Source organism: Orcinus orca, chromosome 3, assembly GCF_937001465.1.
Source record: "Orcinus orca chromosome 3, mOrcOrc1.1, whole genome shotgun sequence".
Classification (NCBI taxonomy): domain Eukaryota; kingdom Metazoa; phylum Chordata; class Mammalia; order Artiodactyla; family Delphinidae; genus Orcinus; species Orcinus orca.
The window spans coordinates 23,984,023-23,996,226 of record NC_064561.1 but is presented as its reverse complement, the minus strand read 5'-3'; positions in this window follow the sequence as shown (position 1 = coordinate 23,996,226).

Here is a 12,204-nt window from a genome sequence, read left to right as displayed (position 1 = left end):
TTTATCTTTGCTGAGGGGATGATAGAAAAGGGAGGTGGGTATTCGACAAAGTTGTTCAGAATGTTGGACGCACTGGTCTGGGAAGAAACTTCCAAGCTTTGGTTGGTTGGATGTGTATAAAGTAACAAAAAATCAAAGCCTTCCAAACAAAGATTAAGGCATGGGACCTCAAAATAAACACCTCCAAAGTGGAGTCAAAAGTTACTTTAGCAGGGTCGCATCTCCTGTCTCGGTTACCCCATTGCTTCATATGGGATGTGGGTTGATGAAAAGGGGCTGGCTTGTTTTCTCTCTTTCCCAGGGGAAGCGTTTATAGCAATTATACTGTGCTTGCCTCATCATTTGGGTTGGGGGAGGAGGCATATAACTTGTCTGTTTAGTTCACCAGTTTTTAGATCAAGAAGAATGGCACTCGAGGAACTGTACGAAGACACTGCAGCTGAGGCGCCTCATCCACACCTGAACCTGATTTAGATGACATGATTCTAAACCTTGAGCCTGTACCTGACAACATAATTGATGAGATTTAGGGAAAGTACTAGTAGGAATGAAGGTAATTTACACATGGGGAAAACATAAATAGTTTCTGATTAGGGAGCAGACCATGGTGGTTTTAAAACATGGCCCCCAAATTCTCTGACATTCCTCCCATCGAGAGTTGGATCTATGTCCATTCCCCTTGAATCAAGGCCAAACTTGGTAATTGGTTGACCAAGGGAGGACGGCAAAAGTGGCACTATTTGACATTTGAAGCTAGATGAGAAAAGGCACGCAGCTTCTGCCTGGTTCTCTTGAGATACTCACTTTTGAAATCTAGACAAGAGGAAGGCTGACCAGCCTGTGGCACGGTCAAGTAGAGAGATATTGGGGCACCAACAGTTCTCAATCCCAGCTGAGCTCCCAACTGACCATCAGCACCAACTTGCCAGCCATATGAGTGAGCGATCTTGGGGGTGAAGTCACCAGCCCCAGTCAAGTATCCCCAGCTAATGCCACATGGAGCAGAGACCAGCCTTCCCCACAAACTCTGCCCAAATTGCAAATTAGTGACCTAAATAGATGATTGCTTCTTATCAAATCACTAGGTTTTGAAGTGGTTTATTATGTAGCAAAAGTAACTGGAACACCATGCAAATGGATGCAAAGGCACTTCAAAAGAAAATAATTTTGATATCAAAGTATTAAGAGACACCCTTGGGAATATCTTTTTAATCCATGAATATTTGTTCAAAACTAAGCCTCTTGATAAATGTACTGCAAAAGTCAAGTGAAAAATAAAGAAGGTTGTAATGAGCTGTCCAGTTGTACTGAAAAAAACAAAAACCCTTAAATTCAACACTTGATTCAATTCTTGTTTGTCCTTAAAATCAACACATAGCTTCCATTATGACCTGTTTTTTTTCTAAATATAAGCTCTTGTTAATTTTATTTCATTTTTAAACTCTTGACAGAGTCCAAATCAAATCTATTATCCTGTATTTACTGCAAAATGGTAGTCCCTACTCGAAGTGGTTCATATTGAATGGGATATTTTTTTCTGGTCCCCAATTATTCTTGGGAAACCAAGATCCTCTTCAACTGCCTTGCCCATACCATGTTATTGTTGTGTCCCTTGGCTACCAGACTTGCGTTTTCCTTAGCACCAGAAGACCCCAATCTTCCAGGATATCCTCCCACTTCCAGCCTGCCCATCCTTCAGTATATGCCCACCTCCTTGTACCCACTGAGAAAGGACATCAGGGACAGCTGTCTCTTTCCACAACCCCACCATGCCCTGAACTACCTCATACCCTGCCTCCCACTCTGCTTTTCCATTTGTCTCCACCTCTTCAGTTCTTTGTCTTTCTTCACCCTCTTCTCTGTGCTGTCCTAAGCTCTCCTCTTCATTCCAGGTGTCTACTTGGATTATACCAGCCTCTTCCAGGGAATAACCCAGACCAATTCCATCCAGTCCCCAACACCAGTTCACAATGCTGACATTTCTGCCAGATTGGCCCCACTTATCACCAAGAGAAAGAGGTAGCAGTTAACCATGGGTTCTCAAGGAAAATTGAGATTGACAAACGACTTGCCTTGGGGCTAGATCTTGGGACAGGAATCTTGTGAACGGGACTTCACATTAGGAAATTCCAAATCCAACCTTTTTTCATCAGACATTGGGGGCTCATAACCCACTGTATAGTGGTTAGAATTTCTTATGTTGAAAGTATCAGAACCTCCAACTCAAACTGGTTTAAACTATAAAGAACTTCTTTTGTCTCACATAACCAAAGAGAGCAGAGGTTGGCCTAGCTTCAGATAAGGCTTGGTTCAGACTCTCAAGTGATGCCACAAAGAATCCAATTTCATTCCATCTCTCCTCTCTGCCTTCTGCAAAGGTATCTTCATCCTAAAGCTGGCTCCTCTCTTGTCAGAGGGTATCTGTCAGTATCTCCCAGAATTACTAAATTCACTCACCAACAGCTCCATACAAGTCTCAGAAATGAGTCCTTATTATTATATTAATTCAACCCCATCAGAGAGACCATAATCCTTCCCCCAATATTCTTCCTGCCCCCTGGTCCCCAATACATACATGTACACACACACACACACACACACACACACACACTGAAAAGCATTAAGGGATGTAAAGCAAAAAATAAACACTTGTCCCACCTCTCAGAGAATCCTGGACATATTAGTATATGCTTTTCCACCTTTAAAAAAAAAAAAAATATATATATATATATATATATATACAAGCTAGGTAGAAAGAGATATAGATTATATATATATATATATGTTTGTACACAACAAAAATGTTATACATAGTTTACACTTAACAAAATGTTTACTATATATACTCATTTTGAACTTTTCCTCATATTAATTAATATTCATTTACAATATAATTTCTAATGGTACCATTTAATTCTGTCCCTTGTATCAGCACTTCTTACAGGCTTCCTAACCACCAGTGTTTTTATTTGGAAGCCCTAACCAATGTCTCAGTCTGCTATTGTCAAAAAACTTTAGAAAATTATTGTTAATTTTATTAGTCTTGATAATGGTATTATGGTTATACTTAAAAGGAAGAAAACATTTTTATTGGTAAGAGGTACATACTAAGTCAAATGATAAGATTCTAGGACTTGCTTTAGAATATTCCAGGAATAAATAAAAGGCGGGGTGGGAGGAGGTGGGGTGGGCAGGGGGTTAGAGGTTGCTGAACAAGAGAAAAAATATTGAGTCTTATTGGTCCCAGTTGGCTGACTTCAATTATTTCACTGGCTGACCCTTGTGTAACTTCTGTAACCAGGGAGATGAAAGACACTGTTGAGAGACAAGATGAGAAATGAAAGCTACTCTTATGAAGGGGAAAATGGTTGTTGGAAGGCTAAAAATTGACTCCAGACCACAAGTTCCACATACCTCCTGGATAGAGGGTGTGTTAAAGGTACTTAATTGCCCCCAAGGCGGTGATAACAATTTGTGTCTGCACACCTTTTCACATCTCATCTATTACCTCCGTGGAGCCTCACACTTCCTCTTCCTCTGAAAGGTAAATACTAGTAACCCTGTTGTCCATATGAGCAAACTGACATTCAGGCCAAGAACATATGACAGGTCAGCAGTGGCGATGTGACTTGAACTCCTAAACTCTATATTTTTTCATGATAATGCCACTGACTTCTTACAAGGTAAGTTTCTAGAAAACCAAATTCAAACCTGCCCCCAAATGGCAAAACATGGTCCAGGCCTAAGTTTTTGGTCCCCCACTCAGTACACAAATATATCCACTAGGACAGCAAGTTTTATGTTGATGATTCTGAAAACTCTGAATTCCACCATCTGTGAGTCTAGGGGATGATGTGTCCCGCCCTAAGGCTCCCTGACAGCATTACTCTTTCAGTTTCCCTACTTGTTTGGGTACTCCATTGGACTCCAAGGCCTTTCTTCTGTTCTTGCCTTTCTTCATCCAATGTTTATTGAATGTCTACTTAAACCCAAAGTCCTCACCAAAACAATCAAGCTCCCCCACCTCAATTACTCTTACCTCCCCTCCAACCACTTTCCCCTTGCTCACCCCAATCTAGCCAACTGGATCTCCAGCTGGATTCCCATTCCTCAGATATGCCAAGCACACTGCCACCCCAGGGCCTTTGCAGTCCCTGTTCTATGCCCACATGGCTTGTTCCCTTGCTTTTTTCAAGCTGCTGCTTAAATAGCACCTTATCAATGAGGCCTTCTCTGACCCACCAGAGAAAATATTAACATCCCCAGCTCCCCCCAGTTCCATCTCTGCTTAAAATTTTTCCATAAAAATGTTCACAACAAATGTCTTACTCATTTATATGTTTATTGTGTATCTCCCTGCCCTTGAGAAGGTGAGCACTTCAAAGGCAGGAATCGTATCTGTTTTGTTCACTGATGAATTTTAAGAAGCTGGAACTATTCTTGGCACATGGTCGGTGCTCAGTAAATATTTGTTGAAATAATGAATGCTATCAATACATCCATCTAGCCATACTCTTTTGCCTTTAGGGTTTTCCAGACATGGATAATGCCAGTCTAAGTGTCTTCTGATGTCAGAAGACCCAGATGAGACTCTCCAGGGACATCTCTGCAGAGCCCTTCTTACTCTTCAGGTGCTCCTTTTTCTCCCCCATGGCAGTGGGAGGATGGGGTAGTACCCAGAACACCACTAGCTCTGAAGAAACCCTCTCTCATCCTCCCTTTTAACTTCAACATTTTTTTGCCCGTAAGTATGGCCAAACTTGCTTCAGAATCGGTTAGTATATCTTTCTTGGGTGGACTGGCACCTCACGTTGCCTGGGGGTGCTTGTCACCTATACTTTATTTCTGGACTTTGTAGCCTCAGCGGACGTTGAGCTAGAAACAGGCCATTTTAACACATACAATAGATCATTGAATTTTCACAAGGACCCTGCAACATAGATGACTTTATCTCCATTTTGCAGATAGGGGAAATGAAGCTCAGAGAGTCCTTCCTCTCTGGTCTCTGAGACTGAGGAAACGCTCGTGAAGTAGTCTCTCAGTTGCCCCAGAGAGCTATAGATAATGCTGTCCTCAGGCCCTGGATGCCACCCCTATCCGGTGAGTCAGGGTCTGATTATCTGCTGTTTTCTCTGTAAGACTCTGACTCCCACCCAGTCATTAGAACATTCTCTACCCCCAACCAGGCAGTGCCAGAGAAGGTGCTGACCCTGATCAGCTGGACCATTGTCCACCACTGCAATAAGTAGCTTGGTGGGGAGATAAATGGATTTATTAGCTCACATGAGGCTTGGGGTTATCTCTGGATTTTCTCTATCCTTATGGCAGACACACTGGAGAGGGGAGGGGCTGTGATTTCAGAAGCCAGGGGAGGGGACCAAGTACCTTTGTGACTTGAATTGTACCAAAGCTTGAGAGTCAAATGGGTTTGGGTTTCCATCCAAGCTCTGTGACCTTGGACAAGTTAATTCACCTCTCTGAGCCCATTACATTTCTCTGTACGAGCAAGCAGAGACACGCTCAGAATGTTCTTCCCCACTAGAAGAAGATTACTCTCAAAGTTCTGTTTTGAAGGATTTTACATACTTTTTTTTTTTTTTGCGGTACACGGGCCTCTCACTGTTGTGGCCTCTCCCGTTGCGGAGCACAGGCTCCGGACGCGCAGGCTCAGCGGCCATGGCTCACGGGCCCAGCCGCTCCACGGCATGTGGGATCCTCCCGGACTGGGGCACAAACCCGTGTCCCCTGCATCAGCAGGCGGACTCTCAACCACTGTGCCACCAGGGAAGCCCCCTTTACATACATTTTAATTCTACATGAATTACTTCTAAGCATCTTATCTCCTGTTGCAACCCCTCAGCAACATCTTGAAAGAGCAAACTGAATTACTATTCAAAACAACAACAATAATAATAGCAACCAACATTTACTGAGCTCTTTTATATACAAGCACTTTACAGGCAGATTACCATTTAATCCTCCCAATAATCCTAAAACATAGATTCTATTTTATTGTCTCTTTACATATGAGGAAATTTGGTTTATGTGGCTTGCCCAATGTCACAAATTTGGTGAGGGGTAAGACCAGGCCTAGAACCCAAGTTCTATTCCCCAAAACCAAATTTAAATCCTCTGCTAAACGCCTCATTTGCATGTGCCATGAAGTCTGTGGAATATTCTGATATGGGCTTGAAGTGGCTTCATTAGAGTAACTTTTATGCAATCTGATTAAACTATTTTTTTGAGCACTTACTATACTTGTCTCTCTGAGTCCCTGTTTCTTCATCTGTAGACTGGGGGTGATAACACTTCAAATGGCTGTTTTGGATTGAATGAGATGTAATAAGTGGATTGAATAAGATATAATAAGTGTTCAAGAGGGCTTTCCTGGTGGCGCAGTGGTTGAGAGTCCGCCTGCCGATGCAGGGGACACGGGTTCGTGCCCCAGTCCGGGAGGATCCCACATGCCGTGAAGCGGCTGGGCCCGTGAGCCATGGCCGCTGAGCCTGCGTGTCCGGAGGCTGTGCTCCACAACGGGAGAGGCCACAACAGTGAGAGGCCCACGTACCGCAAAAAAAAAAAAAAAAAGTGTTCAAGAAATATCAATGTTCCTTCTTTTCCCCTCAAAAATTAATATAAATTGATATGATGAAATAATGATGCCTGGGATTTTAAGAACAATAAAAATAGGAAAATAAGTAAGATATAAAACTGATAATGTTGGAAATTTTCAGCCTATCTAATTCAGTGTGTCACTCAATGCTACAACTTTTGAGATGCTGTGCACTGCACTGACACAAGAGTTGGATGACATGAAAAATAGAGTGGAGAAGGTGTCATTCTCACTGAATCAACAGACATCCATTGTGCCAGTTTCTCCAGCACTGTGGGCTCAGAGGTAAAAGTAATTGACTTGCTCTCATGGAGATTACATTCTGGTGAGAGAAACAGAAAAAAAATTAATGTTTCTAAGAGCAATAAGTGTTATCAAAATCAAAACAAGATAATCATATAGAGTGTAACTTGGGATAAAAGGGGCTATTTTAGAGAATGTAGGCAGCTAAAACTTCCCGGAGAAAACATTTGTACAAATGCCTGAATATTGAGGAATACTCAAGAGCAAGAGGATAAGTGGTGGAATAACAGGATTTGAAAGATAAGTGGGGCCAGACAATGTGAAACCTTAAAGCCTATGATAGGAAGTCTGGGTTTTATTCTGAGTTCAATAGGAAAGATGTATTAGACGTGTAGGAGGCTAATAACTTGATCTGTTTCATACTTTTAAAAGCCACATTGGACCCAAACAAATATGAACACTTGATTTATGACAAAGACAGCATGCAGAGCAGTGCAAGGGAAAATGATCTCTCTTTTAACAAATGGTGCTGTGTCAATTGGGTAGACATACAGTCAAAAAAAATTAATCTTAAACCCTACTTCCTACCATGCACTAAAATCAGTCCTATGTGGATTGTAAATCTAAATATAAAAGCCAAAGCAATAAAGATTCTAAAAGATAAGGAGAATGTTTTCATGAACTCGTATAGACAAAAATTTCTTAAACAGAACACAAAAAGCACTAACTGTAAAGGAAGAATTGATAAATTGAACTACAATAAAGTTAGCAACTTTTGTTTGCCGAAAGGTACCATCAAGAGAGGAAAAGGGTAAGCCACAGGCTGGGAGAAGATATTTGCAATATATCTAGCCTTAAAGGATTCTTACCCAGAATATAGAAAGAATTCCTACAAATCAATAAGGAAAAAACACATATCACCATAGAAAAATTGACAAAAGATATGAACAAGCACTTCACAAAAGAAATTTTCTAAATAGTCATTAAACATGTGGATAAGTACTTCATTAGCCATCAGATAAATTCAAATTAAAACCACTACATACTCATTACATACATAGAATGGATAAAAGTAAAAGTAGACTGACAATGCCAAGGGTTGGTGAAGATGTGGGGCAACCAGAACGCTCATACACAGCTTATAAGGCATAAATTTGTATCCCAACTTTGGAGAACTGTATGGAAGTATCTACTAAAGTTGAATATATACACACCTCACCCATTTATTTCATTCATGGGACTATAAAAAAAACTTAGATGTATCAAAAGATCTATACAAAATTTGAAAACCACTCAAAAATCCATCAACAAATTGAGATATAGTCACACAGTGGAATACTACACAGTGAAAGCAGCACATTGCTGACAAAGGCAACAACGCGAATGAATTCCACAAACATGATATCGAGCAAAAGACACAAAACACATGGCGTATGATTTTTTATAAGTCAGCAACACCCATCTGTAGTGTCAGAAGTCAGAAGTGTGGTTACCTATGAGGCAGAGTAAGGGAGGAATAACTGGGACGCCAGGAAGGGGACCTAAAATGTTGCGTTTCACTATCTGGGCGCTGGTTGCACAGTTGTGATCACTTTGTGGTAATTAATCAAACTGTTTCCATGATTTGTGTTCTTTTCTGTATGGGATATATGTTTTAAAAATCACTTTGGGGAACAAGAGTGGAACCAGGGAGATCAGTTAAGAGGCTGTTGTAGTAGCCCAGGCAGAAGAGGATGATGGTGTGTGGGTGAGATTCGATGTGGTGGAGAAGGAAAGAAGTAGACTAATTTAGGATGTATTTTGGTGGAAGAGCTTAAATCATTTGCTGATGGATTGGATGCTGAGGAAAAGGAAGAATTCAACAGTGGCCAGTGACCCAAGCAGCTGCGCAGATGTGGAACCCCTGGTCCAGATGAGGAAGACCAGGAAAGAAAACAGCACCATTTAGATGTCTTCATATATTACCTCATTTATTTCCCCACCAACCTTCCTTAGTAGCTATTTTTATCCCCAATTTACAGAGGAGGAAACTGGGGGTCTCAGAGATTAAATTATTTGCCAGGCTTACACAGGTCTGGGAGGAAACAGAATGGGAGGCAGTCAGGTATAACGTTGGAGCCTGCAGACCCAAGCCAAACAGCCAGGGTTTGAAGCCTGCCTCTGTCAGGCAAATCTCTTAACTTCTTTATGCTCCATCTGTAACGTGGGGATGAGCCATACCTACCTCTCAGGGTTAATATATGTCAAGGGCTATAAAGGGACCTAATATAAGTCAGTGGTCTGTAAGTTAGCCATTATCAGGGTCCATGTGGACTTCCCAGAGGGGTGGAGAAACAGAAGGTAAATAGATTTTAGTTCTTGAGCCAAGACTGGGTTTCATTAGCATGGTGATCGCCCTTTAAAACACTGAAACAAATGATGGCACGTAATGTTATTGCCACATAATAGAGACCATCAGGACCGAATTTCAGGAGCCAAAAGACATAAAGTGCATACAACAGAGGAAATCCTGGCTTCGCTGTGCACTGGTTGCCTAGGTGCCAGTGTGCTTTTCTGTATGTTGGAGAGGGAAATTGTTGCAATTATTTCAGCAACCATTCTGGATAAGTAAATTCCAGCCTTTTGAAGGTGCTCAGGGGTAAGGGGCCATAGGTTTTTACCTTCCAGAGTCAGTAGTTCAAAGAATTCTGCACTCTTGGATTAAGTGATGCTTCTCAACACTTCTCTTTTACTTGAATTATTGCAGCAACCTCTAAACTAGATTCCTCCAATTTCTTCCTCTTCAACCCATACTTACTGAGCTCCTACATTGTACCAGCTTCTCTGCTAGGTGCTAAGGAACATTAAGAAAAGCCCCAAAATATAGTGCCCTCACGGAGCATCACTCTAGAGCAATATTTCTGTTAGGAGAAAGCACTTTGCAGATTGTAAAGGACTTATCCAGTGTTGCTCTCGTGAGATGATCAAGGTGATAATGGCAGTTGTTAAATCAGAGCTCTTGCCTTTCAATTGTTCTCCACTGCCTGTAGGATAAAGGCATACAGCCAAGTCCAAACTGAATTCCAGACTCATTTCCCATCTCTCATCCCTTACACCAGCCTTACTCTCCATTCACACCAAACCACTAACCGTCCCTTAATTTCCGTGCCTCAAGGACCTTGAATATTCCATTCCCTCTGCCTGAAATACTCTATGTTCTGTCTGCCTCGAAACTCCCACTTAATCCTTCAAGATCCAATTTCCACCTCCTGTAACTCCTCCCCACAGATAGTTTTCATCCCTCCTTCCTCTCTTTCTGCAGCACTCTCTACATGAGTGTTTCTTAAAGGGGTTAAGATATTACAGAATGACCTAAGAATCATCTTCAAATCCCAGGCCCATCCCTGCTCACCAGACATTCAGATTCAGTAGGTCTGGGGTGCATAATGGTTTAAGAACTCAGGCTTTGAGTCAAACAAACTCAGGTTAAGTCCCAGCTCAGCTGTTTACCAGCCTCATGACCTTGGCCAAGTTACTTAACCTCCCTAAGGTTCTGTTAGCTCTGAAAAATGGGGAGAGAAATAGGCAGGAATGATAAGTTGAGACAACATGTGTAAAACACTTAGTATAGCGCCTGATACCTGGGAAGGGCTGGACCAATTGAAGCTGCTATTGAAAAGAAGGTCAGTTTATTCTGACCCTAGCAGCATATCCATTTCTTTTCCAACCCATCCATCTCCAGGTTGAGAACCACTGCTGAGTATTCATAAAACTGTATTATGATCCATTGTTTCTGTGTCATGTCTTACTAATGTGAAATCCCGGAGGGCAGAAGCCATGTCTTAGTTCTAGATCCCCAGTACATAGCACAGTACCAGGAATAGCATCACCACTTACAAGCTGTGTCATCTTGGTCAAATGAGTCTTACTTTTTCGGCTTCAGATATTTTTGATGTTGGGGAGAATAATACCTGCCAGATAAGACTGTTATGAATATCAAATGAGACTTTGGATGTGAAAGTGCTTTCTATGGTATGGAGAAGGGAGTTGTGGTGGTGAAAGGGGGCTGTGATTCAGGCCTGTCATCTCACAGCCACATGTCTATGGCTCTCCACTTCCTCTTCTTCCCCATCCTATGGAATGTCAGCGTGACCTTCTTTCCTTAAACATTCTCAGTTAATTTACACCTAATAGAAGTTTGCACAATGACCTGCACAATAGCTCAAACCTTTCCGAGGGGAAAGGGACTATAGATGCATTGGGGTGAGGTAAGTGCCCCTCAGAATGCTAACCACTGAGAATACTGCATGGAGTAAGACATCCACGATCTTTGCCCTATTAGAGTTTCAATCCCAGTTGAGGGAAAGTCAATGATCAGCAAGAAAACATACAAATTTTAGAGAGTAATAATTACTAAGAAAAATGAAATACACAATGTTAAAGAGTAATTCAGAAAGCAAACATTAGATGGCCAGAAAAGGCCTCCTTAGGAGGTGACGTTTGAGCTGAAACCCAAAGGACAAGGAAGATTCATCCAGGTGAAGATCAAGGTTATGAGGGTCCCAAACAGAGAAAACAGGAAAAAAAAAATTTTTTTTAAAGCAGCTTGAGGGACTTCCCTGGTAGCTCAGTGGTTAAGAATCCATCTGCCAATGCAGGGGACACGGGTTCAAGCCCTGGTCCAGGAAGATCCCACATGCCGCGGAGCAACTAAGCCCGTGCACCACAACTACTGAGTCTGTGCTCTAGAGCCTGCGAGCCACAACTACTGAAGTCTGCGAGCCACAACTACTGAAGCCCCAGTGCCTAGAGCCCGTGCTCTGCAACAAGAGAAGCCAACGCAATGAGAAGCCCGTGCACCACAATGCAGAGTAGCCCCCACTCGCCGCAACTAGAGAAAGCCCGCGCACAGCAACCAAGACCCAACGCAGCCAAAAATAAATAAGTAAATTAAAAAAAAAAAAAAAAGCAGCTTGGTACAAAATGGAAGTTACTGTAGGTGGAATTACTGAGTCAAGGGAGAGTTGATGGAAGGCCGCCATGTGGGGCTTTGTAGGCTGTGATTTTTTTAAAATAAATAAATAAATAAATATCTTCCTTTCCTTGCTCATTTGAATATACATTCATACGTTGAATGAATTATATGTTGAATATATACTGAATATATGCATATATATTCAAATGAGCAATCACATGAAGGAAAGGAAGCTACTGTGACTTCTGTTTCTCACATGTACATTCACTCAGCATATATAATTCAATGATTCAACAGTTCTATTGTGCTAGGAGATGGAGATACAAAGATAAAACATGGAAGCAGCTTTTATGAGCCTGGTGACAGAGGATATAGATACGTAAGTAATTACAAA